The sequence below is a fragment of the Rhineura floridana genome, chromosome 6 (assembly GCF_030035675.1).
Source record: "Rhineura floridana isolate rRhiFlo1 chromosome 6, rRhiFlo1.hap2, whole genome shotgun sequence".
Lineage (NCBI taxonomy): Eukaryota > Metazoa > Chordata > Lepidosauria > Squamata > Rhineuridae > Rhineura > Rhineura floridana.
This window is the reverse complement of record NC_084485.1, coordinates 55141577-55169015: the sequence shown is the minus strand read 5'-3', so window position 1 is coordinate 55169015 and position 27439 is coordinate 55141577. Positions and strand designations below refer to the sequence as shown.

Here is a 27439-nt window from a genome sequence, read left to right as displayed (position 1 = left end):
GGGAAAAGAACTGGATTTGCAAAGCACTGCACTTGGATGCAATATCATCACTTACAGTAATGAAAGGTTAGTGGGAAATATGTTCTGTGGCTGCCCTGCTGGATCTCTTCTTTCCTGGTGGGGTTGTAACTGCTACTAGTTTAATTGCCAAATATTTTATTACTTTAATAGAAGTTATCTGAGTAATAACATTCCCTTTCCTGCCTGGTCCTCTGTAAAATGCTACCCTTTTGAAAAGCAAACTCAAATGCGGAGGTTTTATATTGTTGTAAATTTGGCTTCCTTGATTACTATGATCAAACAACTAATGGGTGGTCAGGGACATAACAAAAGAACATTAATGCTCCTTGATAACTGGAGCTCTCTCTCCCTTGCCTTTGGAGGGTGACACTCTTCAGCTAGTGGGAAGCTGAGTTGGGACAGGGATGGAGAGAAAAAGTTTAGCTGGACTGGAAGCAGCCAAAGGGACTGTGGGAGATCCTGTTGGTTTGGGAATCTGCTTTAAGATCAAGACCAGCAGCTTTCCTTCCTATTTGTGGTGGTGGAGGGGAATCTTTATAAGATAAATAAATAAAGTAAAAATTTGCGAACTGCTTTTCAAACCAGAAGTTTCACAAAGTGGTTTACAAGTCAGAATCGTCTTGAAGGCAGTACATGTACATTTTATAACAATAAATAAAGCAACACGACCTGACCATACCAAAACCAAGGACACATTCACAGACTAACCGCTAAAAGAAACAGTAAAAAAAGTAGGTAAAGACCTTTTTAGGCCTTTAAAAAGCCTAAAATAAATAAGGTGTCAAGCTTATACTTCCAGTAGGCTTTATCTTTGTAACTTAAAACAGATTGCAGATATAGGTTTCCAGTGCTCTGTCTCCCATCTGAAGGAAACCAAACCCTGTAGCTTTGTTGGTGGAATTCTTACCACTTAGGGTAGGCAGTATTTAACAATATGTGTACATATTTTAGCAGCAGGGAAAATGAGGACACACTCTTCTTTGTTTGCAAAGGTCTTGTTTTACTTTCTTGCTTTTGCCTAATTTCCAACTAGCTTGGCTTTTCTCGTGACAGCTCTGAAGGTCTTATTGAAGGAGCAAACTGATCTTGCACACTGTGTTAGGAGCAAGAGAAGCGAAATTAAATCCAGCCAATTTAAACAAGCGTATTACAAAGCTGCTATTGTAGTGAAACAAGAATGGGGGATAATTTCTTCGTTTAATTCTTTCTTAATGGCTGGTTGGCAAGTATAATTACAGGCTTTTACGCTTCAGATAGGTATTTCTGCCCACGTAACATCTGGATGAGTTCTAACTCATCTCACGAATTACAAAGCAACAACAGGGCCTCCTCTAGGGATTTGTGCCACAAGGGAAGAAAGAGTGCTCTAGTTCCAGAGGATCGGGTAGGTGTCAGAAAGAAAACAGAACCATGTGGCAATTGTGCGTATGATTTTCCTTTGTCCTTGCTGGTTATAACAATAGATAATCACAAGGATCCAGTTCTCTGGGAAAGCTTTGCTCCTTCAAAACTTCATTTACTAATCCCCCTCGCCCCACCCCAGGGCAATGTAAAAGAGTCTCCTGCTGTCTGCAACACACACTAGCACATGGTGTTTTGTGATCATGTACTCTCAAAGGCTGGGATATCAAAGCAGCTATGTCAGGCACACACAACATATTGCCATGTCATATTCTAGGGGTGAGAAACCTCTGGGCCTCCAGATGTTGCTGGGCTACAAAAGCTAGCATGCTCAATGACAGGAATGGAAGGATCTGTCAATTTTGGTTTCTCAATTTTTTCCAATCTTAAATTCGGTTCTCCACACATTTCTGTAGCAATTTGCTTTGAAAAAAGAATGAAAATTCTCCAGCATTTTAGTGTGAATTTCATCTACTAAATACAGTTATTGTAGTATATGTATTGTTTTGTACACATTTTTGAAAGCAATTTCTCCTAATATAATGCATTTTTGTATGTTATTTTCACTATATATTCATTTTTATGCACACTTTCCCCTAATATATGCAGTTTTGCAAATATTGCTTTGTTGGACAACTGCATCGCAAAATTCAGATAAGTGTGAATTTCAAAGGATGGCTGTCTTTTGGTTCTCATGCTGTTTTGGAAAGCGCAGATTTGATCAATTTGGCTTTAAGTGCAAACTGAACTGAATTTCTCATCTATCCCTAGTCTACTGTCAAGGTTAATGGGACCTGTAGTTGTAGGGACACAGGTTTCCCACAGCTGTCATATCCCAAACTGCTTTTGAAAGATCCTCAAAGTAGTTTGCCAGAGGCATGGGAAGCTGCCATTTAAGAAGGGCCCTGAGACAGCGAGGGCAGGGCTGTGCAGTGGCACTGGCAGGAGCATCAGATGGGCCCACTTGTGCGCCCATGCAGCTCAACCATGCCACTGGCTTATCCCACCTCGACTAGTGGAAACAACACCAGTGTCAAGAGAACAGCTCTGTGACACTGTCACACTACCCTGACCACTCTTGCAGAAGCAGAAACTTCTGAACTCTTCCTTGCAGTTGTGCCAGATGAGAGGGACAATGCATTTTTGTAATGCTAAACCATCGTTTAGCATTATGTCAGAACCAGCTCTGTCTTCTATCTTTCGGAGTCTTTTCACTCTCCCTTATTGTCCCGATTTCCTCTGTTCATGTTCATCGTTTATTTGTACCTTTCCCCTGATGTGTTTATCTACCAATATGATATGTTTTTGTAACTTAAAGAGAACTCTGTAATTTAATTTTATAATTCACCTGAGGGGTGTTCAAGAACATACATAAACATTCCCTGTTTTGTTTTGCAAAAGTTTAATCATAGATAAGAAAAGAAACCAATATTGATGTACATGGTTCAAGGAATGGAGAATTCATCACACCCATGGGCAGAGTGTTCCAGTGATTAATCATGCTCACTGTGAAGAATTTCCCCTTTATTCTACCTTGAAATTTTCCAGACCCCCCGCCCCAGAATTTGTTCTCCCCTGCATGGGACTAATATGCAATTATTTGGGCAAAAGTTCACTTGAGAACCAATCCATTTCCCTGGATTTTTATGAAAAAGGACATGCTTAAAATCCTTGTTGTTTTTGGAGAGGCTCATGAGACACTACTTCTAGAAAGAGCAAGGTTTTGACATGACTTTGTTAGTGGAGCAGCAGAAATCAAGAAAGAAAATGGTTCAAATTTTAGGGGATTGATACAAATGACAGGAAGGGCAGCAGGACTGTATGAAGGGGCTGATGTGCAACCTTCTGGGGGGTCACATACCAGTGGTAGTGGCGCCAGAGGCAAAAGTGGACAGAACGACAAATGTGAATTCAACCTTTTCTACAGTAGGCAAGGGTTTTACACACACTCACACAGCCCTCTCTAGGGAAGCAAGAAGCATGATCAGAGTTCAAGGACACATGCCAGCCAGGAAAAAATACTCAAGGAGGGTGTGATGCAGCCAAATTCATGTGCTTACTGTTGGGAGTAAAGCACAAAGCATGTCACAAGTGACCTGAACCAGTGAAGGGTGATACTATAGACAGAAAGGCAATCTGTTCGCCCCTCTGCTGATTCCTCCTCTAAAGGGTTTGTTGTTTTTGCAGGCTTTGCTCCTCCCTTCTCTTCCTGTCTGTTCTCAGTTAGGTAGTAATGGCTCACTGAGTGGAAGCTGCATGGCTTCTTCAGCATGTATGACTTTGTAGTAATAAACCTTGTTTCTTTATTCTTTTAACACTCAGTCCTAACAGTTATTTCTGCACTATATATACATATGCCCCAAACTCTAACACTTACATGAGATCATTCTGGGAATCCTAGTATTCGTGTGTGAGAGGGGGGGGGAGGGAAGCAGGCAGAGAGGGAGAGAGAGAGAGAGAAGGCCTAGGAATGTTGAAGCTGCATGGAAGAGAGTTGACAATGGAACAGACCTCAGCAGAATAAATGATCTTTGCCAGACCATTGCTTTCACTGCCTGATTATTTCACAGAATCACAGGACTGGAAGGGTCTTAAAAGTCTCATTAACCTCCTGCCTTGAAGCAGGACTTCCTTAAAGCACTGATGTCAATGCTTATCCAACCTTACTTAAAAACTTTGAAAAGGAGGAAATCCCACAGCCTCCCTAGGCAGCTTGCTCCAGCAGGGAACTATTTTTAATAATGAACCAAGTAACTGGCAATGAGCGAAACTGCAAACACTGGCTACAAAGTTGAGTCCATCACCCCAATCTCACCCTGTGCCTGTGTTTTAACTGTCTATCCCAGCATACCTGTTGGAGAGAATGTGTAACCCAGGGACAGAGGACCTGGGGCCCTCCAAATGTTGTTGCAATACAACTCACATTGTCCCTGACTATTGGTTAAGCTTGCAGGAGCAGGGGCTGATGGGAGTTGAGTCCAGCCAACAACATCTGGAGGGCCACAAGTTCCCCATCCCTGGGTTACACATTTTTTCAAAGCAGTCTGGCCTATAACAGGATTTGAAATGAAGACGAGGATTGTGCTTCCCTGATGATTTAGCTGAATCTGTTTAGTTCGTACATAGTAAGGTGGACAAACTCCGGCAGCAACTTGTCATGAGGCACTTTCAGGGCACTCCAAATGCATCCCTCTGGCTAATGGTAGGGCCAGCCCTATCCCTGAAATAGTTGTCTGATCATTTTTGCAAGATAGAATTAGTCTGAGGGCCCCTCCAGACTTTTTTTTGGCGAGCATTCTGCAAGATGTTATTGACACAATAAGAGTGCGTTAGTGGTGGATTTATACTGGGCAGTTGACACATCCTTCTGCTTTATTAGTTGTTCTGTGATACTTCCCCAGTGCTACTGCATTATTGTTGCCTGGAGGTGCTATAGCACAACAAAAGCTATAGAACCCCTCCACCCCACCCCAGGAATATTGTAGTATTACAGCCAGGAGTGTAGTGGCCAATTCAGAACTGCAGGGTCCCTTCATGTTAATCACAGCCATGCCCCCTCCTCTTTTTTTTGCTGTGGGGTTGAGAATGAGATCCTTGATAATGCTTAGGAATCAATAAGCATAAAAGAGGAGAATGTTAGCTACTGAGAAGAGTCTTCTCAGTATTTGACTCACCTCCGTTCACTCTGATTGACTCCAATTCACAGGAAAGGACAAGGCAGCATGTTAGAAGACTCTTCTCAGTGGCTAACACACTCTCCTTTCATGCTGTTTGGCTTGTAGCATACTGGAGACATAGGGACCCTGATGGAACGCTGCCAGCAACAAAGTAAAAGGCCTAAGACGCCCTGAGACCCTGCATGACTATACCCCTTATTAGTGCCCTTCTAGGACATCCTTTTTATTGTGCATTCATGATGACTTATACTCATGATGCTATTTGGGCGGTCATGCAGGATCATTTCCAAAAATTGCAAATCCTGTAATTTTCTGCTGAAATTCTGTAAGCTTTTAGGGCCCTCCAGACTAGTGCTTTTTTGGAGGCATAAAACGGTATTGAAATCAAGATCACACATGACTGCCCTGAGAACATCATGAGCTCAGATCATCTTGAATGAATAATAAAAAGGACAGCTGGAGAGGCCTTCAGTGTGTCAATTCATAAGTAGCATATATACGGTATATGAGATAAGGGTTAATTTATTAGGCGTATTTAGGCAAACCACAGATTTTGCTTCAGCACAAAGAGCTTGACTAGAAGATCTTTCAACAATTATTTAAATAATTATTTAAGTCACCTTTCCATAATAAAGACCTCCTGCTACCAGTCCATTCCAGGATAATTTTTGCAAGGTCTCTTGGCTCCAGTATATCTCTGCTCCCACCCTACAAAAGCTATCCTTGACCAAGCCATGTCCTGACTTGGCTGGTTCTTGTGAAGAACTCAAGCATATTAAACAAGTGCGGCTTTTCGGGGTGCATCAGAATGACACAGCTTGTACCAGCAGCTGATTCCCTGCTGGGGAGTAGTGACATTGCCAGCTTTGGCATAATAGACCTGTCATGGAGGAAGCACTGCTTTTGTCCATTGCATCATAACATGGTTCTCATAAAAAAACCCAAATGATTATAGAGGGAGTATTTCAGTGGCAACAAACAGGACGTGGCTATTTCTTGCCCAGCTGAAAAATGTGTCTATATTTGGGGACATTTTCTCTAGTTTTCTATAAAATCCAAAATCAACTCACCCCATGGCAGCTTTGTTGTTCAGGCAAAACTCCTTTACCCTGGGTCAGAAAGTGCTACATTGAACATTTAAAGATTGCAATCCTATGCTCACTTTCATGGGAGTAAGTTTCACTGAATTCAGTGGGACTTACTTCTGAATATCTACAATCTGAGTGTCTACAGTCCAATACAGGCATGTATAGGATTGTCCTGCCAGTCCATCCATCTCTCAGGCTTGTTGTTTAGACAGTGGAAAAACATGATGAATTAACAGAAGCTGAAGTAGCACGAAAAAGAGCAATCATATATGTGACGTCAACATTAATTGTTCATTCATTTAATACCAATTTTCTACACAAGAAGTCCTTTCAAGGCAATTGACAAAATCATAAAATAATTTAAAAGAAAAAGTGCAATTCAGTATAACATTATACTCCAAGCGAGCAATAAGTTGTAGGCACAGCAATGATTAAATAAAAGTCCTTAGATATGTAGATCAGCATCATTATTCAGTTAAAGGTGGATTTGAACAGATAGGTCTTTAAAATCTGTTTAAGGCCAACCTGTTGTGGGAGAGAGGCCCACAATGAAGGGGCCATCTCTGAAAAGGCCCTGCCTCCTGTGCCTGCAAACCTTTAAGCAGGTTGATCTTAATGGCAGGGCAGGTACATATAAGAAACTTGACCCCACATATTAAGATGAGTCAGTCCATTGGTCCGAAATAATACTAATACTACTATCACCACATTATTTTTCTGTATAAAACCACCAAAGCAACTTACAACAGATAGCAATACAATCAAATATAAAATCGACACAAGATTAAAATAATACAACACTTGGCAGTGACATTTGTAACAAATGTAAAAACTTAACGTAATTAATACATTAACCATATTTGCCTGTTGGTAGGCCCTGAAACTGTTTTGTGAAACTTTATTTATGATGGGAATTGGGAGTCCAATAACATCTGGAGGGCTACAGGTTCCCTATTTAAAAGTTCTGTGGTCAACATTATGAGCTTTTGGGTTTACATGATTATCTAAGAGTTCTGTTGATGGCACTATCCACACTCCATAAGCCAGAGTTAAGAACCTGTGTGACCCTCCAGATGTTGGCCTCCTTTAACCATCACCATCATGGACAACAGTCACAGGTGATGGAAGTTGTAGTCCAGCAACATCCAGGGGGTGAGAGGTTCCCCACCTGTATTATATATTCTCATATTTCTTGAGCATACAGTATGTTACTAACTTGTTTTCTTGCTGAGCAGACTGAAGCAGGATAATGGATATTGCAACCTATAACACGAGACACTCATGGCTTCTGCTGTAAAAGCCCCATACTGGGAGAGACAAAAGTAGTCCTCCCAGGTTTCCAGCCTTGCTCCCTGAAATTCTTCGTGGAGGATTGGCCTGTAAACTGTAATAGCTAAATGGAACCTTCTTATGAAGAGGTAGCATACCTCTGAATTACAGATATTGGGGATGAACAAGGAAAGGCTACCTTCATGTTCTGCATGTGGGCTTCTCAGAAGCATCCAGCTGGCCAGTGTTGGGAACAGAATGCTGGATTAATTGGTTGCTTGGTCTGATCCAGCAAGGCAATTCTTTTCATTTGCATTTCCAGTATAAGATTATTCAGAGCAACTGCTACAATACTGATGAGCTAGAAAGGCATGTTTAGATTGGGCAGGATGGAATAGTTCCTCTAAAGAGCTGTGTGTCAATAGCTTGTTGCACATGACAGAGCCTTGACTTGTCCACTGGTGTGACTGGCGTTTGCAAAATTCTCTCTGTCTCTTTTTTTGAGACAGCACAAATTCTAAAACCACAGTCTTTAGAGCCTGACCGTATAACCTTGTAAAACAAAAACAACCAAACTTGGTAGTGCACTGAATGAAACAATGTTTCATCACTTTTGCAGACAGTTTCAGTTAATGACTTGGAATTTGCAATTATTTCCATGCTTTGATCAAGATGGATTATGTTGCATAAACTCGTTTCAATCTGCAATAACATAATTACACCTCAAGCCAGCAAGGATCTCATGGACACAAAGAGAAAATTTTTGCCACACTGCTTGAATATGATCCTGAGGAGAAAATTTCATACAGTTAGCTTACACACTCAAGATCTGACCATGCTTTATGGCGCAGGTAAAAATAAGTTTTGGAAACTCAAATATGAAGTTTATGCTGGGCAATTTCGTTAAAAAAAAAATTCTTCCTTGCAAAGTTTCAAGACATGGGCGCATGACACAAATTTGCTTCTAGGCAAATTAAGATGGCTGTGTACACATCATACATTTAAAGCACATTACTTCCCCCAAAGAATCCTGGGAACTGTAGTTTGTTAAGGGTGCTGGGAACTGTGGCTCAGTGAAGGCTAAAGTACAGTCCCTAGGATTCTTTGGGGGAAGTCATGAGCTTTAAATGTATAGTGTGTGGTGTGTATGCAGCCTGAGGCTTTGCTGACACTGTGCTTTACGGTCTTGAAAGCAAAGTAAAGAAAGTATGGTTAAAAATGGGGGAAGGGGCAGGTGATCTGGAGCTCAGTGTACAAGTCCTGGGGCTTGGAGCTCCTGGTCACCACCCCCTTAACAAAGCCCCTCCTCTCTACTAATTGTTGTTAACAGGTACTCCTAGCATTGATTCTGCTCCAAGAATCAAATGTCCCAGGATGCAACACTACCCCTTTGTCAGGAAAGACCATCGCTCAGTGCGAGAACATCTCCTTTGCATGCAGAAGGTCCCAGGCATCTCCAGTAGGGGTGGGAATGTCCCCTGCCTGAAACTCTGGAGAGCTGCTGCCAGTGAGTGTAGACAATACTGAGCTAGATGGACCAATGTTCTGACTTGGTATAAGGCAGCTTCCCATATCCCTGTGTCCCAAAATAAAGCCATGAGCAGTATGTCAGAAGAAGGGCACTGATCTGCTTTTCTGGGTTGGTTACTGTGAACTACATGGGACTTTTTTTTTACCCCAATGCATTAACATTAGCTGGGACAAAAAAAGAACCCTAATGGCAAGCTTCAATAGATTTCATGAGGCATTTTTTGCCCCCAGCAATTTTCATTTACAGAATGAAAACTGTAAGAGGCTGAAATTGGCAGACGTTTACTACTGTGCAGATGATAATACTGTAGAAGAAATATAGTGTAGGTTTACTTTGGTGTAAGTTCTGCCCTGAAAAGTGCAATGAAAAGGAGCAATGACAAGTGACCCCAGGGTAGATTTCAACCCAGTTTATGTGAAAGAAGGAAATATTTGATTCTGTTGCCGTTTAATGGATTGATTCCTGGTGATTCTCTTTCTGTTTTTGCTTTCTATTGCTATTTTTAATTTGTTCACTTGTGTTTTAATGGTTGGATCATTGTAGTTTTTGTTTGCTTTTATATTTGTAAGCAGCTTTAAATACCGCCTTTGTGGAAGGGAAAAGCAGAAATAAAAATATTTATACTTTTAATTAATAAATACATAAATAGTATTGGAACAGAAAACTCTTACATTTTGGCTTCTCTAAAGACAAATGGATTTTTTTTTTGCCACCAACATCATTTCTTTTAGCCAAGTCAGAAGACCTTGCCACATAATTACTTTTAGCACAAAAATATATAACCATTACTAATGGCAGGGGATCGAGACATTTCCCCAAGATAAGGTTTCTCTTGAAAGGAAATCCAATTTTCTCAGCATTCCAAACACACATGCTATTTCTGGGAAACACCATTGTCCTGTTTTGCTAGTGCCTCTATTGCTACAATGATTGCTAAATTGACTGGGGTTATATAAGCACTGTGTGCACCTATTGGGCAGTGCAATGTGGTACAACTAGAAATGAGCAATACAAGGTTTTCTTATGACATTATTTTCTAAGCTTTAAAGTCAGATTACTTCCCCACTGTATCATAAAACTGGGCTTTAAACCTACCAGCCAAACAAACAAAAACTGGCAAATACCAGCAACTCCCACTGCAATGGCTCAGCCAACATCCTGGACATTTTAAATGGGTGATTTGTCTAGATGCTTTGCACTCTCCATCTCTGGACTGCATCATACTCTCCCTTGATGATTAAAAAGAGAAAAGTTTTGTCAATTTCATTTCTTTGATTTTATCAACGAGAAGTAAAACTGAAAAGGTCAAAGCTTCATAGCAAGGCATCCCTCCCCCTTCTGTATCCTGTCCTGTTTGCTATAAGAGAAATATAGGAGGCTAGTGGTTAAGGTGTTGGACTACGACCTGGGAGACCAGGGTTCGAATCCCCACACAGCCATGAAGCTCACTGGGTGACCTTGGGTCAGTCACTGCCTCTCAGCCTCAGAGGGAGGTAAGTAAACCCCCTCTGAATACCGCTTACCATGAAAACCCTATTCATAGAGTCACCATAAGTCGGTATCGACTTGAAGTCAGTCCATCTTCATTTCATACAAAAGGAGAGGCTGTTCAATGTTTTGCTGAATCATGTAGAAAAGCCCAGATTCTTATACATGAACAATGCTCATGAAGTGGCTATATTAATACCACAGAGGGGTTGGGTTGCTTCACCTCTGACATCTTTTACTTGGCTAAGTCCAATTAGAAAGCCTTTTTGTCTGAGTCATAGTTTGAAAAGTAGTGAAATTGTTCTTTACAATGACTATTTCAGAAGAAATTCTTGCAGGATAGATCATCATCCATCATCATGCAGATTTGCATGCCAAAGAAGGCTCATGCACACCAAGTTGATATGAATGCAGATATGCATCTAAAATGTTAGGTTGCATAATCTGATACAGATGGAAATGTGCATTCCCACCCAGTACCATTACTAGTTGTGCAAGACTTAACATTGCAACCCCATACATGTCTATTCAGAAATGAGTCCTATTGAGTTTAAAGGGGTCTGCAGGATTGCAGCCTACATCTGGAATGGAGCAAATCTATATTTCTACTGTGACTTACTCCCTGGAAAGTTGCAGCTCCAAAGACCTAAGCATGGGACTGAAGAATATAAAATAAGCAAGTTATGCTTGCAGGCTTGCAATATAAAAAGCAGAAAGTAGGGAAAGGGTTACTATGCAATAGGGAAAGGGAGAGAAAAAGGAGGGGAGATGCTCAAGGGGCAAATGTCTGGGAAGCAAGAGAGGCCTTTAAACATTGTTGGAATATGGTAACAGCTGGAGCAAAATGTCTGTACACCAGGTTTATCTTGGGAGGCTAAAAGGAATTTTAGATGTAATCAAAGAGAAAAAAAATCAGTAATTTGATTTTCAGATGTCACTTAATTATCAGATTATTTATTTGATTAGTGGAGGGCAAAATTTGGCAGAACTACATCTAGGTGGCAGGACTTCCTACCGTTTATGTAATCCCACGAGTGCAGAAATCTGGTGCATTCAAGTAAATCTGCTCTTATCTCTGTGACAGGTATCCAGTGACCTGGAATTAGATGCTATAACCATGGTAACAAATTGATGTTGGAAGAAAATTACTGCTATTAACACAAAGATAGGGGTCAAAATAAATAGAAATTACCAATTATTATCTTTTCTGATGAAACAGAGAAGTATATTATTAACTCTCTTAACTGGTCACTTAAACAGATTACATGCCTAATAGCCAGTTAAGTTCTCACAATGCAAATAGGCTGCTTTTGAGTCACAATCTCCTGTAAATAGCTCAATTGAAGAGAGAGAGAAAAAAGTGACGCTGACTGAATACCTACATTAAGTGATATACGAAGTAGGGTAGGCAGGGGAGAAAAAATTACAATTCCTTACTTCTAAGCACGAAAGGCCAGTCATTTGACATCTGGCAGTCAGAAAAATCCAGATAATATTCACTAGCTAAATGTAGGCGTTGGGCATGATATGGAGATTTCCTGCTACTATCAGTGACTGTGCCTTAGAACAGTTTGCCATGGGAATAGATTAGGTTTTCTAATCTGCAGTTTTCACCTCCATCAGCTGGTTTTGAATAATCTGAAAAGCTCATTCATCTCAGCGCATTTGGAGATAGCCTTGCTCAGGTGGCTGCTTAGCTAGAAGGCTGTTCGCCTAGCTTAATCAGCTGGTGTGCAACCTGCGCCCCTTCCTAGATAAAGCAGATCTAGCCACTGTTATACATACAGTACTCTGGTCACATCCAGAATGAATTAATTTATCATGCCCTATGTAAGCTGCCACTGAAACATTTTGGAAGCTTTAGCTGATGCAAAGCTGGTAAGGTAGATTTCTGCAGCCTGCTTTACTGACCTTGTTATCCCAGTTTTGCTTCATATGCACTAGTCCCCAGTTTGTTTCTGAGCTCCATTCAAAGTGCTGATGATTACTTACAAAGTCCTAAAATATTTGGGATAGGAGATTTGATTCTGCTTGCCCACTATTTTCAGCATCAGAGGTTCCGCTGAGCATCTCACTGCTTTCAGAACCATGGCTGGTTGTGAGACAGGGCCTTTTCTGATATGGTACCCAGCTGGTCAAATTCCCTTGAGAGGTTTGATTGATTTCCTGTTTTTTTGCACTTTAAGGGATCTGACAATACTTTCTTTTTGCCTAGCTTTTAGTTGGCATTAAAGTTTTTTCTCCCATGCTTTTATAGTTGAATTGCTTTTATCCTGCTGTTCGTTTTACTGTGTGTAACTGTTTTTAGTTAATTTGGTTTGGATTTTAATATTTGATCTGTTTTATATATTAAATGAATCTTTATTGACATTAGGCAGGTACCTTTATTGTACTCTTTTTGGCACCTGCTAAAAACATTTTTTGTTTAGGCAAGCTTATCCAGGCATGTAGAAGCGATTATGCTTTTTATCTGTTTTTAACTCATTGTTGGTTTTATTATTTTGAATGTTTTTAAATACCAATTTTAAACTGTTTTTGCTAATAATTTTATTGTTTTAATTCCTTCTGTAAACCACTTTGAGGGTTTTTGGTTTTTTATTTACAATCCTGAAGTAGTATACAAAAGTTGTAAGTAAAATACATAAATACATTTTGGAGTCACTGTGGCCCTTGGGTCTCTTTCCTCTTTTAGGAGCAAAGGAATCTGCCATATACCGACTCAAGCCATTTGGTACTATCTAGTTCAATACTGATGACATGGACTGGCATTGGCTCTCCAGGCTTCCAGGCAATAGTCTTTTCCAGGGATTGAATTTTGGACCTTTGCATGCAAAGCATGTGCCCTACCACTGAGCTACAGCCCTTCCCCTGTTTAAAAAAGTATCTTTTAAAATTGTTCTTTTCAATTCACTAATGAATGCACAGCATACCTAGGGCAGATGCATACCATTCACTTAAAGTACATTAAACATTTGAGGCACGTGAATCCCACCACAGAATCATGGGAACTGCAGTTTGTTAGGAGTGGTGGGAACTATAACTGTGAGGGGGAAACTACACTTCTCAGGATTCTTTGGGGGAAGTCATGTGCTTTAAATGGGAGTTGGATGTGCTTTAAATGTATTGTGTGGATCTACTTTATAAACTTTGCCTGCATGTAAATCATTTTAATTATTTTTTTTTGAATGGAGATAAGCTATAAAGTTTACTGGGTGACCATGGGCTACGCATCATCTCTCAGCCTAATCTGCCCCTCAGGATGAAAACAAAAGAGGGGAGCCATGACTAGCCCAAGGAAGGACGACACACTTAAAATGTAGAGGAAATAATAATTTGTAAATAATAATTTACAACCATAGTATGAAAGCAGATACATATCAAGACATAGTGTGAAGAAATATTTATATAAGCATGAATGTCAAAGATGTTCGTTATTTACACAATCTGTAAAGATATTTAAAGTGCAATCCTATGCAGGTTTACTCAGAAGCAAGTCCCAATGTATTCAATGGGGCTTACTCAAACAGGGAAGCACGCACAGGACTGCAACCTCAAGTGATAACAAACTTCACTCACCCAGCCGAAAATTCAGAATCATGCCACTTTAAGCTCTTTTGCAACTGTTCTATGCTTGTTTTATGGTTATTGGATTTTAAATGGATTTATCTCTTGTTGTGAGCTGCCTTGTTTCCAACGGTACCTCATATGGTTGTTGGAAAGATTCTATACACACACACTGGAGATGTAAAAATACATAAAGCCCATATAATAGTTTATTGTCAAAACCAGTTGATCATTGAAGAATATTTTTTAAAACATAAAATCAGTATTAGTTTCCTACCAAATAAAAGCAGTGACACCTAAGTAAGCCCTGCCCAATTGCTTAAAAAGAAAAAGGATTGGAGGGGGAGAGAGAGATTCATAAAACAAACACAATCTTTTGCTATGTTCACTCAAATGTCTCATTGATTTACAGCACAATCCTAATCATATCTACTCAAAAGTAAGTCCTACTGAATTCAATCGGGTTTACTCCCAGGTATGTGGGATTAGCATTGCTGCTTTATTCCCAGAAAAGTGAGTATAGGATTAAAGCTTCATAGTGGGAAAGTTTTCAAAACAGGCTATGAATTAGACAAATAAACTGCCCTCTTCAACAGCCCAGGAAAATTTAAACTTCTTTGACTCCTTATAATTAGGAAAGTATAACACGTTGTAATGGCATCATGAGCTGTAGCATGTATGCTTTTTCAAATTTCTGTTCAAAAATTATTTGAAAAATAAAATGTATAATATGCTATTTTTGCAAGTAATTAAAAAAACCCTGCATGTACACTTTTATTATAACCACAACTGAGATAGTTTACTGTGCATTCCTACTAAGATCCTGCTGTGATCTTCAATTCTAGATTTCCTGCTATATTATTATAGAAAGGTAATATTGCTGCTGCTGCTGCAAGTTATACACTCACTCAACTTCTGATGTGCAGACAAGCAGGGAAAGGAAACTCTTTTCAGGATGTGCAATAGGTTCTAGCTATTGCCTGGAGGTCAGCAAATCTCTTGTCAATCACAACCCTGATTTTACTTATTGGCTAAAGACCTGAAAGGTTGGGGATTAAAGCAGCATATTTCTAACAGAAGTTGCAGGTGGGGGGGAGGCTGACATTTTGGTGTATATCTCTTAAACCAGACCACCTAGAAACTTATTTTTTTTTAAATGAAAGCTAAGAGTCCAGAGATTGGGGTGACTCCCCTGGAGACCCAGAAAGGACCCCCCAAAACCCGAGTCTCTGGGCAAAAAACAGATACCTGGCAACCCTAGTTGACGGCCCTGTGCATAACCACTTTTGAGCTTATTTTATAAAGAAAAGTAACATATACGTTTCCAAACAATTTCTCTTATTCCTGCTTATTTTCCACTTTGCTAATTAAACTGATGAGTTAATTTTATGTCAGTAATGATTTTTTCCCAATTTAAAAAAAAGTAAAAGAAGAAAGAAGATACAATTTAAAATATACCTTTGGAACTTGTTTTCTTTAAAGTCCCTTCCAGAGTTAATATAACTCTGTGTTCTCACTCCATGGATCAGCTGAAGAGTTTACAAAATCATATATGCGATTCTATATATAAACACAACATTCTCCTGTTGGCTTTTCTTCCCATTGGACCCTTAAATTACATCTCCTTTCTCCTGCTGGGTAATTCTCCAATTCTTTCTCTCTATCAGTGGCCTGGGAGTTTGCTGTATTTAGCGCATGCTATGCAGGTCTGATTGCTATTATCCAACTGGAAACAGAAGGAGCAAACAGATATATATTTATTGCTAACTGAAATCAAACGGCTTACGAAACCTTTGACATTCCCTCTTGCATTCGTTGAGGACAATGAAGGAGACACAGTTCATAAACATGTTGCACTAATACTGCAGGGAGTAATTTTAACTTTGGTTATATGTTTAAAGGTGTCATAACAAAAGCCTCTCTTGTATTCTGGGGGAGAAAAAATGCCCTAAAATATAACAATCTAATTCAGTGGAAGCTTTCTTTGTATTTAGCGGAAAAGCTCTTTGTAATAAACAGGACAGCCCACATAGGAACCAGCATGGATTAACCAGCTATGTCCCTGTAGGGATTCCACATATCCTCTATAATTATGGTCATGTGGTTGTTTATCATTAGCATAGTTCGCTTGTGAGAACTCTAGAGATTTGAAAGTCCACATGCACTGCAGCTTTAGGCAAATCCCTGGAAGGGAGCAGGAAAAAGCCCTCAAGAATACTTAGTTTCCATTACAGCAGGGGTGCCTAGTGGAAACTTAGTGGAACGGATGCCATTAAGGCTGCAGCAAGGAATTTGCTTGGGGGTAGTTGTGGAGAAAAAATGCAATGGTATTCAACTAACTTGTCCTGTCAGCACAAGGATTACTGCTAGTGCAACGGGACAGTCCCCTCCGCCCATGCATGCCCCATGCCCTCCACAACTCTGTTGTGGAGGGTTGGGGGAACTTCTAGAACATATTTAGGGAGTGCATGGGGGGAGGAAAGGGTGGAAAGTTCCATTGCTCTAGTGGTAATCCTTGTGCCAGTGGCAGCTGGTGGCTCTATGTCAGTAGGATAATGGAATCCGCTCTGTGTTTTAGTCCAAACTTTCAAGGAGCTGTCCAAGGTGCTGAAACCCACTCTCACCCACTTCAGCACAGCTCATCAAAAGTTCAGACTAAATCCCGGAGCAGATTCCACTGCCCCACTGACATGGAGCCACCAGCTACCACTGCCTTGTGCTGATGTGAACCTGAGTTAGAACTACATTGGATATAACCTCAAATGTTTTACTCCTCATGGAGATAACTGGAGCAGCATTTAGGATACTGATCTGTAACTCTTTCGTCTAGACTCTAGATCTCTTCTATACCATATTTAAGTTACTTAAGGATGATTTTGTTCTGATCTGAAAATGCAGCATTCCAAAGTATGAGAGCACAGCAATATATGTGGTGAGGCAGAAAGAAAGGGTTAGCAAGTCACCCCAGATAAATATTGGATCATTTTTGCATGCAACTAAAATAATTAGCACCCCAGCAGTAATACTGCTCATTCTGGAAACAAGAGATGCATCCAACTCCTAATGGAGGAATTAATGTTGCTTTTCATTGTACTTTTACAATGAACAAACCCCCTGCATTTAATCAAATATAATTTGGCAGGTGTTTGGACCGTGTCATTGCCTGACTCAACAGAGCATGGTAAAGAGTTGCAGATTCTGTTAGTTTGGTTGCCACATATACACACAGTACAATTATCTATTTCAAGAAAAACTTAGAGTAGGTTAGAGTCTAATTCAAAACAGCAGATAGAAAGTCAATGAGGGAAACATCACATTCTAGATCAGTAATGACACGACCTCATGGCTTGCAAGTGCATTATGGAAATTGTTTCCAGAACAAGGGCATCTGTTCTTCACAGTCATATCTGAGCAGTATGGTGGTGGTGAATTTTTATGGCCTGGTGCCCTTGTCCTACATCAAGATAAATATTCCCTTTATTCTATAAATAAATGTAGATGTTTGGGAACATTTGGGCAAATATTAACAGCATTATACAGTTATAAAAAACTGGGTCAGAGATATACCAGAGGTCAGGTATAAGACTATTTTGACTTAGTAATTAGAGATTTCTTGAAGCCAGTCCTCATAAAGTCAGAAGAAAAAAAATCCCCAGGCATGTTCATAGCCGAGTCTAGACAGATTTAACAAGTTTGCCTTTCTGCTTGGAACATGACATTTCTAAGGACTAAGCTAAATGAGATGGCAGAAGACATGTGATTGGATCTTCCACAGTGTTTTTTAAAGCTTAAAATCAAGTTACGGACATAACACTCAGTGGCTATGAGTCATGATGGCTAGATGCTACCTCCAGGATCATAGCAGTATGCCTCTGAATCCCAGTCACTGGGGACCAACAGTGGGAGAGGGCTATTGCCCTCATGTCTTGCTTGTGGGTTTCCAATAGGCATCTGGTCGGCCACGGTTGGAAACAGGATGCTGGACTAGATTTTATTTATTTTATTTTATTTATTAAATCTATATCCCAACCTTCCTCCAAAGGAGTCCAGGGCAGTAAACATGCCAATACTAAGACAATACAATTAAAATTTCTAGCTCCCCCCTTAAAAACAACATCCTAAAAGCAATCATCTACTCTTAAAACTAATAATTTCAGGGTGGCCAGGAATAGTTCTTTCAACCATCAAATGCATGGGTAAACAGGATGTTTGTTAAATTTTCCTAAAAGTTAATAATGAGTAAAAGTTAATAATGAGGGAGACTGATCCATTCCACAAATGGGAAACTACCACCAAGAAGGCCCTGTTATGGGTCATCACCAACTGGGCAACCCCCAGTTGTGGCACCCCCAGCAGTGCCTGCCCTGCTGATTGTAGGGCCTGAGTGGTTGATATTGGGGAAGGCACTCTTTTGGGTACTTGAACCCCAAGCCATTTAGGACTTTGTATGCTAGTATAACGACGAGGTGTGCCTGGTGCCAACATTGTTATCTTTTCGGCGCCAGGTCAAGACTTTCCTCTTCTCCCAGGCATTTTAGCATGTGTTTTTAAATTGTTTTTATTTATTTTTAATTTTGTTTTTAAATTGTTTTTTGTATTTTAAAATTTGTTTTTATTGTTTTATTGGGACTGAATTGGCCTTGGTTGCCTTGATGGATGACCTTTATTGGGAGAAGGACAGGGGGAGTGTGATCCTGTTATTCTTACTTGAACTCTTAGCGGCTTTTGATACCATTGACCATGGTATCCTTCTGGGCCGACTTGGTGAGATGGGTATTGGAGGAACTGTTTTCCAGTGGTTCCGATCCTATCTCCAAGGTCACTCTCAGTGAATAGCATTGGGTGACTGTCTTTCGGCCCCCTGGCAGTTGTGATGTGGGGTGCCGCAGGGTACCATCTTGTCTCCCATGTTGTTTAACATCTATATGAAGCCCTTGGGAGCAGTCATCATGAGATTTGGGGCAAGGTGTCAGCAATATGCTGACGACACTCAGCTCTATTTCTCTGTAACATCTGAATCAGGAGAGGCCGTGCAAGCCCTGGACCAGTGCTTGAACTCGGTGGTGGGCTGGATGAGGGCCAATAAACTGTGTCTGAATCCTAGCAAGATGGAGGCACTGTGGGTTGGTGGTTCCCGAGTTCGGATAATTGGTCAGTTGCCTGCTTTGGATGGGATTGTACTCCCTCTGAAAGAGCAGGTCTGTAGTCTGGGGGTGCTCCTGGATCCATCTTTGTCGCTAGAGGCCCAGGTGACCTCTGTGGCTAGGAGTGCCTTTTACCAGCTTCGGCTGATAAGACAGCTGCGGCTGTTTCTGGACCGGGATAGCCTGACCACTGTTGTCCACGCACTGGTAACCTCTAGGCTGGATTACTGTAATGCGCTCTATGTGGGGCTGCCCTTGAGGTTGGTCTGGAAGCTGCAGCTATTGCAAAATGCAGCGGCGAGACTGCTCACTGGGGCAGGGTATCACCAACATGTCACCCTGCTGCTAAAAGAACTGTACTGGCTGCCCATTTGCTACTGGGCCAAGTTCAAGGTTCTAGTTTTGATGTACGAAGTCCTATACAGCTCGGGACCAGGATACCTGAAAGACCGTCTTACCCCTTATATATCCAGCCAATCACTGCACTCTGCAGGTGAGGGCCTCCTGCAGATACCATCTTATCAGGAGGTTTGTTCTGTACAATGTAGGAAATGGACCTTTAGTGTGGCAGCACCTACCCTGTGGAATTCCCTCCCCTTAAATATTAGGCTGGCGCCATCTCTGCTATCTTCTCAGCGCCTTTTGAAGACTTTCCTCTTCCAACAAGCCTTTTAAGTTGAGACCTATCCCAGTCTGTGTCTGTGTTAGAATTGCTTTTAATATGTCTTTTAATATCTTTAACCCTTTTTAAAAAAAAGATGTTTTTAAAGTTTTTTTAAAATGTTTTTAATGTTGTTTTTTTAATGTATTTTAAGGTCTTTTTATGATGTTTTAAAGTGTTTTTAGTGTTTCTGTTTGCCGCCCTGGGCTCCTGCTGGAAGGAAGGGTGGGGTATAAATAAAATAATAAATAAATAAATAAATTGTTTTTAATTGCCGTAAACAGCCCAGAGAGCTTTGGCTATGGGGCGGTATATAAATGTAATAAATAAATAAATAAATAAATAAATAAAATACCAGTACCTTGAACTGGACCTGGTAGCTCACTGGCAGCAAGTGCATCTAAGGACCCGTGACACATGGTTTCATTGGGCTGCCTTATTCACCAGCTTAGCAGTTGCATTGTGCACTAGTTGCAGCTTCCAGACTGTCTTCAAGGGTAGCCCCACATAGAGTACATTGCAGTAGTCAAGGTGGGAGGTCACCAGAGCATGGACAATTGAACCCAGGCTATTCCAATCCAGAAACAGTCATAGCTGGTGAACCAGCTATAGTTGGGTGTAAGAACTGCTAGCCACAAAAGACACCTGAGACTCCAGTAACAAGTTGGAATCCAGGAGTACTTCCAGTCTACCAACTGTTCCTTCAGGGGGAGTGCAACCCTTCCAAGAACAGGTTGTGCACCTAATTCCCAGACCTGGGAACTCCCTGTAGCACTTTTATTTTATCAGGATTTGGTCTCCGTTTATTGGCCTCCATCCAGCCCATCAATGCTTCCAGACACTGGTCTAACACCTTTACAGCCTCTCCTGATTGTGATGGAATGGAGAGACAGAGCTGCATGTCATCAGCATACTGATGGCCCTGTGCTCCAAATCCCCAGATGACAGCTCCCAATGGTGTCATATAGATGCTGAACAGTATAGAAGACAGAATGGACCCTTGCAGTCTCCTTGTGCTACTTTCTGATAGCAGCCCTGCTGGTAGGAGCTGAACTACTTAAATGCAGTGCCTCCAATTCCCACTCCTCCTGAGTTGCTCCAGAAGGACACCATGGCCGATAATGTCAAATGATGAGAGGTCAAGAAGAACCAACAAGGTCTCACACCACCTATCTTTTTCCCAACAGAAACAACCAATCAGGGTTACCAAGGTGTTTCAATGCCAAAACCAGGCCTGAAACCAGTCTGGAATGGACTAGATTGTCTGCTTCCTCCAGGCATACCAGCAGCTGGTCAGCCACTACCCTCTCAATCACCTTGCCCAGGAAAAGAATATTAGAGACTGAATAGGAGCTTTCTAAAACCTGTGGATCCAGGGAGGGCCTCTTCAAGAGGGGCCACACTACCAGAGCTTGGAAGATTACTTTTAAAAAGGAATAAATTCCAATTACTATTACATGACCCCAAAAAGGAATAAATTACCATTACAATTACAATTGTTCTGAAACAAATTGATTACTTTACTGTTATTCAAAAATAATCACTACAATTACACTTAAGTTACTTTAAAAAACCCAGAGTGCCTACAAGGTGCTGGCCTTGGCTGCTGTACATCTAAGTCGCCTAAAACAACATTAAAAACAAACACACACACACTGAGAGGTAGTAGAATAATACTTTTTATCCATAAGATAGCAATGGTGGTCTCTCCGCTGGTAAAGGAGGTGGGGAAGGAAGGCAGAGGCCACTACTCAGATCTTGCATGTCAAACCAAGTGTAACCCTCCACACACACACACACAGCCAGCAAGTATAATCTTTCTCACTTAACCACCTCCTGGACCCTGCCCTGCCCCCATTTAAGGGACACCCACCCAAGCAAACATTTTCCCCTGAGATGCAAAATAGTTAAAATACTTCAAATGCAGCAAAGCAGCAGGACGGGCAGCAGAGGCTGCTTTGTGTGCCAAGTGTAAACACAGTATTCACACACACACACAGAGTCATCTTTCACCTCCACAATTCTTTATCTTCATTCCGCTGCTGCCTCCTTCTCCTCCTTTATCCATGTTCTTGCCCTCTGGCTCCTTTCTCCCTCCGCTCCATTCTTCTCCACTGCCATCCATTTTTTAAAACAATTGTTTTCTCCACTCCACCCCAATCTCGTTCTCCACCTCCTCCCTCATTGCCTCCTACCCACCCACAGAGCACGAGGGAAGAGAGATGCTGCACAGAAGCCCAGTTTGAGGCACATGATTTTCATCCACAAAGCAGAGGAGCTTCCCCTGCTTCCCCCCTCCCAAGTAATGCCCAAGAAGGAGGCAGCAGCAGAGTGGAGATAAAGAACTAGGAAATGTGGTAGTAATGGGTGACTTCAACTACCCGGACATAGACTGGCTGCATATGTGTTCCAGTCATGACAAAGAAGCAAAGTTTCTAGATATTCTAAATGACTATTCCCTAGACCAGTTGGTCATGGAACCGACCAGAGGGACGGCAACCCTGGACTTAATCCTCAGTGGGGACCGGGACCTGGTGCGAGATGTATGTGTTGTTGAACCGATTGGGAGCAGTGACCACAGTGCTATTAAATTAAACATACATGTAACTGGCCAATTGCCAAGAAAATCCAACACGGTCACATTTGACTTCAAAAGAGGAAACTTCACAAAAATGAGGGGATTGGTAAAAAGAAAGCTGAAAAACAAAGTCCAGAGGGTCACATCACTCGAAAATGCTTGGAAGTTGTTTAAAAACACTATATTAGAAGCTCAACTGGAGTGCATACCGCAGATCAGAAAAGGTACCACCAGGGCCAAGAAGATGCCAGCATGGTTAACGAGCAAAGTCAAGGAAGCTCTTAGAGGCAAAAAGTCTTCCTTCAGAAAATGGAAGTCTTGTCCGAATGAAGAAAATAAAAAAGAACACAAACTCTGGAAAAGAAATGCAAGAAGACAATAAGGGATGCTAAAAAAGAATTTGAGGAGCACATTGCTAAGAACATAAAAACCAACAACAAAAAATTCTATAAATACTTTCAAAGCAGGAGACCATCTAGGGAGACAATTGGACCCTTGGATGATAAGGGAGTCAAAGGTGTACTAAAGAACGATAAGGAGATTGCAGAGAAGCTAAATGAATTCTTTGCATCTGTCTTCACAGTGGAAGATATAGGGCAGATCCCTGCACCTGAACTAACATTTGCAGGAAGGGATTCTGAGGAACTGAGACAAATAGTGGTAACGAGAGAGGAAGTTCTAAGCTTAATGGACAATATAAAAACTGACAAATCACCGGGCCCGGATGGCATCCACCCGAGAGTTCTCAAAGAACTCAAAGGTGAAATTGCTGATCTGCTAACTAAAATATGTAACTTGTCCCTTGGGTCCTCCTCTGTTCCTGAGGACTGGAAAGTGGCAAATGTAACGCCAATCTTCAAAAAGGGATCCAGAGGGGATCCCGGAAATTACAGGCCAGTTAGCTTAACCTCTGTCCCTGGAAAACTGGTAGAAAGTATTATTAAAGCTAGATTAACTAAGCACATAGAAGAACAAGCCTTGCTGAAGCAGAGCCAGCATGGCTTCTGCAAGGGAAAGTCCTGTCTCAGTAACCTATTAGAATTCTTTGAGAGTGTCAACAAGCATATAGATAGAGGTGATCCAGTGGACATAGTGTATTTAGACTTTCAAAAAGCGTTTGACAAGGTACCTCACCAAAGGCTTCTGAGGAAGCTTAGCAGTCATGGACTAAGAGGAGAGGTCCTCTTGTGGATAAGGAATTGGTTAAGAAGCAGAAAGCAGAGAGTAGGAATAAACGGACAGTTCTCCCAATGGAGGGCTGTAGAAAGTGGAGTCCCTCAAGGATCGGTATTGGGACCTGTACTTTTCAACTTGTTCATTAATGACCTAGAATTAGGAGTGAGCAGTGAAGTGGCCAAGTTTGCTGATGACACTAAATTGTTCAGGGTTGTTAAAACAAAAAGGGATTGCGAAGAGCTCCAAAAAGACCTCTCCAAACTGAGTGAATGGGCGGAAAAATGGCAAATGCAATTCAATATAAACAAGTGTAAAATTATGCATATTGGAGCAAAAAATCTGAATTTCACTTATACGCTCATGGGGTCTGAACTGGCGGTGACCGACCAGGAGAGAGACCTCGGGGTTGTAGTGGACAGCACGACGAAAATGTCGACCCAGTGTGCGGCAGCTGTGAAAAAGGCAAATTCCATGCTAGCGATAATTAGGAAAGGTATTGAAAATAAAACAGCCGATATCATAATGCCATTGTATAAATCTATGGTGCGGCCGCATTTGGAATACTGTGTACAGTTCTGGTCACCTCATCTCAAAAAGGATATTCTAGAGTTGGAAAAGGTTCAGAAGAGGGCAACCAGAATGATCAAGGGGATGGAGCGACTCCCTTACGAGGAAAGGTTGCAGCATTTGGGGCTTTTTAGTTTAGAGAAAAGGCGGGTCAGAGGAGACATGATAGAAGTGTATAAAATTATGCATGGCATTGAGAAAGTGGATAGAGAAAAGTTCTTCTCCCTCTCTCATAATACTAGAACTCATGGACATTCAAAGAAGCTGAATGTTGGAAGATTCAGGACAGACAAAAGGAAGTACTTCTTTACTCAGCGCATAGTTAAACTATGGAATTTGCTCCCACAAGATGCAGTAATGGCCACCAGCTTGGATGGCTTTAAAAGAAGATTAGACAAATTCATGGAGGACAGGGCTATCAATGGGTACTAGCCATGATGGCTGTGCTGTGCCACCCTAGTCAGAGGCAGCATGCTTCTGAAAACCAGTTGCCGGAAGCCTCAGGAGGGAAGAGTGTTCTTGCACTCGGGTCCTGCTTGCGGGCTTCCCCCAGGCACCTGGTTGGCCACTGTGAGAACAGGATGCTGGACTAGATGGGCCACTGGCCTGATCCAGAAGGCTCTTCTTATGTTCTTATGTTAACTGTGGAGGTGAAAGATGTCAATGTGTATGTGTGTGAGTGAGTGAGTGTGTGAATACCGTGTTTGCACTTGGCTCACAAAGTGGTCTCTACCACCTTGTTTGGCTACTATGCTGCATTTGCAGTATTTTAACTTTTTTTTGCATCTCAGGGGAAAATGTTTGCGTGGATGAGTGTCCCTTACTTGGTGGCAGGGCAGGGTCCGGGAGGTGGTTAAGTGAGAAAGATTTTGCTTGCTGGCTGAGTGGGGGAGGGGGTTGCACTTGGTTTGACATGCAAAGATCTGAGTAGTGGCCTCTGCCTCCCATTCTACCTCCCTTACCAGCAGAGAGACCACCATTGCTATTTTATGGATAAAAAGAATTATTCTACTACCTCTGTATGTGTGTGTTTATTTTTAATGTTGTTTTAGGCTAGTTAGATGTGCAGCAGCCAAGGCCAGCACGTTGTAGCTGTTTTTTTAAAGTAACTGAAATGTAACTGTAGTGACTACTTTTGAGAAAAAGTAATCAATTACTTTCAGAGCAATTGCAATTGTAACGGCCATTACTACTTTTTGGGCCATGTAATTGTAACTGTAATTTATTACTTTTTAAAAGTAATCTTCTAAGCTCTGAGCCAGCAGGGCTCTTCTTATGTTCTTAAAGGGGGAAGTTAACCAGTCACCCCACTCTGCTTTGTAAATCAAAAACCATTCTCATCCAAAGCTGATATTTGTCGTGTGGGTGAACATGTCTTATGCCTGAATGTTTCCCCCTGTGGGGCAGATCAAAATTTCAGGGACAGGGAAAAGGTTGACCCCCATGCAGCAGTATGGCCATGAGCTGGTTTGGATCCAATCACTTTTTTAAAAAAGCTTAAAAAACTTCAGTGAGAGATCTGACATCAATCTCCTGCCATTTTGTGTCGTTTGACAGTGAGGCCCTGTCCATGGAGCAGCCAAAACTTGACTGAAGAGAGCCTTGTTCTACTCAACCTTTCCCTTGAAATACAGCAGCAAAGTGAACATTCCAAAGACATTAAAAAAGTAAAAGGTATCAAAGATCTATCATGGTAAAGTTTTTCAAAAAGCATCCATTAATGGAGTAAAATAATTTGATGTTCTGTCTGCTTCTGAAAATGATGGCCAGCACTGAGTTTTCTCTATAGAAAATGGTGCCTTTGTCCTTGCAGCCTGATCTACCTTTCCAGTCACAAAGCTCACCTGCTCAGGCATGGTTCTTCTTGGACTGGCGTTAGACAAATGTCACTGCTTTTCTTCATTTGTTTCCTTCTAGGAATTGTTGGCATTTGTAGCAGTCAATGCCATTCCTCTCACTAATCATGGGGAAATGGAGAGATGGGGTGATTTATTGATCTGGGCATCAACATACAAATGGACAAAGTGGATCTAAGGATGCCCGCATCAATTGCAATTGAGTTACCTTGCCGCTGGTCAAATTCAACTCATGAACATGATTAAACAAAGCTGTTGCTGCCTGAAAACCTTGTTGTCTATTTTCTCCACTACAGACAGTGAAGTTTGGAGAGAAATGCTTCCTAGTACTGGGTGTGACTGGGAATGCAAAACAACTCATTCATACCACAGAGAGAAGGTGAATGGACTTTAACAGACCCTGGATAGTAGTTCTGCCACACAATGGAAAGAGGAAGACATGGCCAGGGTTGAGGAAACTGATGATATTCCACGATTGCACTTGGCTGCTTTCAGATAGTACTGACAAATATTTTAGAATACAACCAATATTTGTACAAGGATTGCAATCATTCTGTCATTCCTTTTCACACAGGCATTATTTACAGCACTTAAAAAAAATCCTGCCTTTCAACAGTTTTTGAAGTGGTAAATCACCGAAGGTAAAACATCAATTAGTGCAAAAACAACAGCAAATGAGATGCAAAAAGAAAGGGCGGAAAAGATAAAGGGTTATATTCAACATCCGTCAGTGCAAGGATTTCTCCCTGCACAATGGAACATTCTGCCCCTCTCCTTGCCCCAGGTGCCCCCTAAATCTGTTCTGGGTTTCCCCCCTTCAGTTGTCTGGAGCAGGTTTGGGGATGGCATGGGAAGTATGGAGGGAGAAAGGGGGGGAAGGCCCATTATGCACTCAGGCAATTCTTTAGTTGAATACAGCCCAAAATGAAGAACATCACATGCAGGCATATAAATAAAACAGACCTAGAAATGGTCACTCTGGGAAAGTATTTGAAGGGCAGGATAAATCCTTAAAACTAAAAGGAGTTAAGATGCCAATAAAAGTGCAAAAACCAGAGGGAGCAATACAAATAATTAGTTAGAAGCTTGAGAGAAAAGCAGTGATTTTAACTAAACAATAGATAGATTTATTGTGCTTAAACATTACAAGAATAGGCACCATTAAAAGTGATAAGGGTATTCCACCACAACAGAAGATGACATAGCACTGGGCACCACCCACTTCACCTCAGATGACTGGAGCAGCTGGAACAGGACCCCCAACAAAGATCTCACAGATCAGAAAACTACAGATGGCAATATCACCTTGTAGTCAAAGTGAGGACCAATATCACCATATTGGTCCTGCTCTGAAATGTTAGGTTAAGATGTTGTAGAGTCAAGAAGTTAGCATTCACACATTAACACTAATTATGAAT

The 27439-nt window shown here is 41.3% G+C and overlaps 1 long non-coding RNA gene across 2 annotated transcripts; it reads left to right on the top strand.

Moving 5' to 3' along the window:
* On the top strand, positions 1-26448 carry LOC133386642 (uncharacterized). 2 transcript variants are annotated; one of them, XR_009763225.1, is made up of 3 exons: positions 1-66; positions 25723-25839; positions 26318-26448. It is a non-coding gene; the product is annotated as an uncharacterized LOC133386642 (long non-coding RNA). The 2 variants fall into 2 exon arrangements; XR_009763226.1 differs by lacking the exon at positions 26318-26448 and adding an exon at positions 26083-26202.
* The last annotated feature ends 991 nt before the right edge of the window (positions 26449-27439 follow it).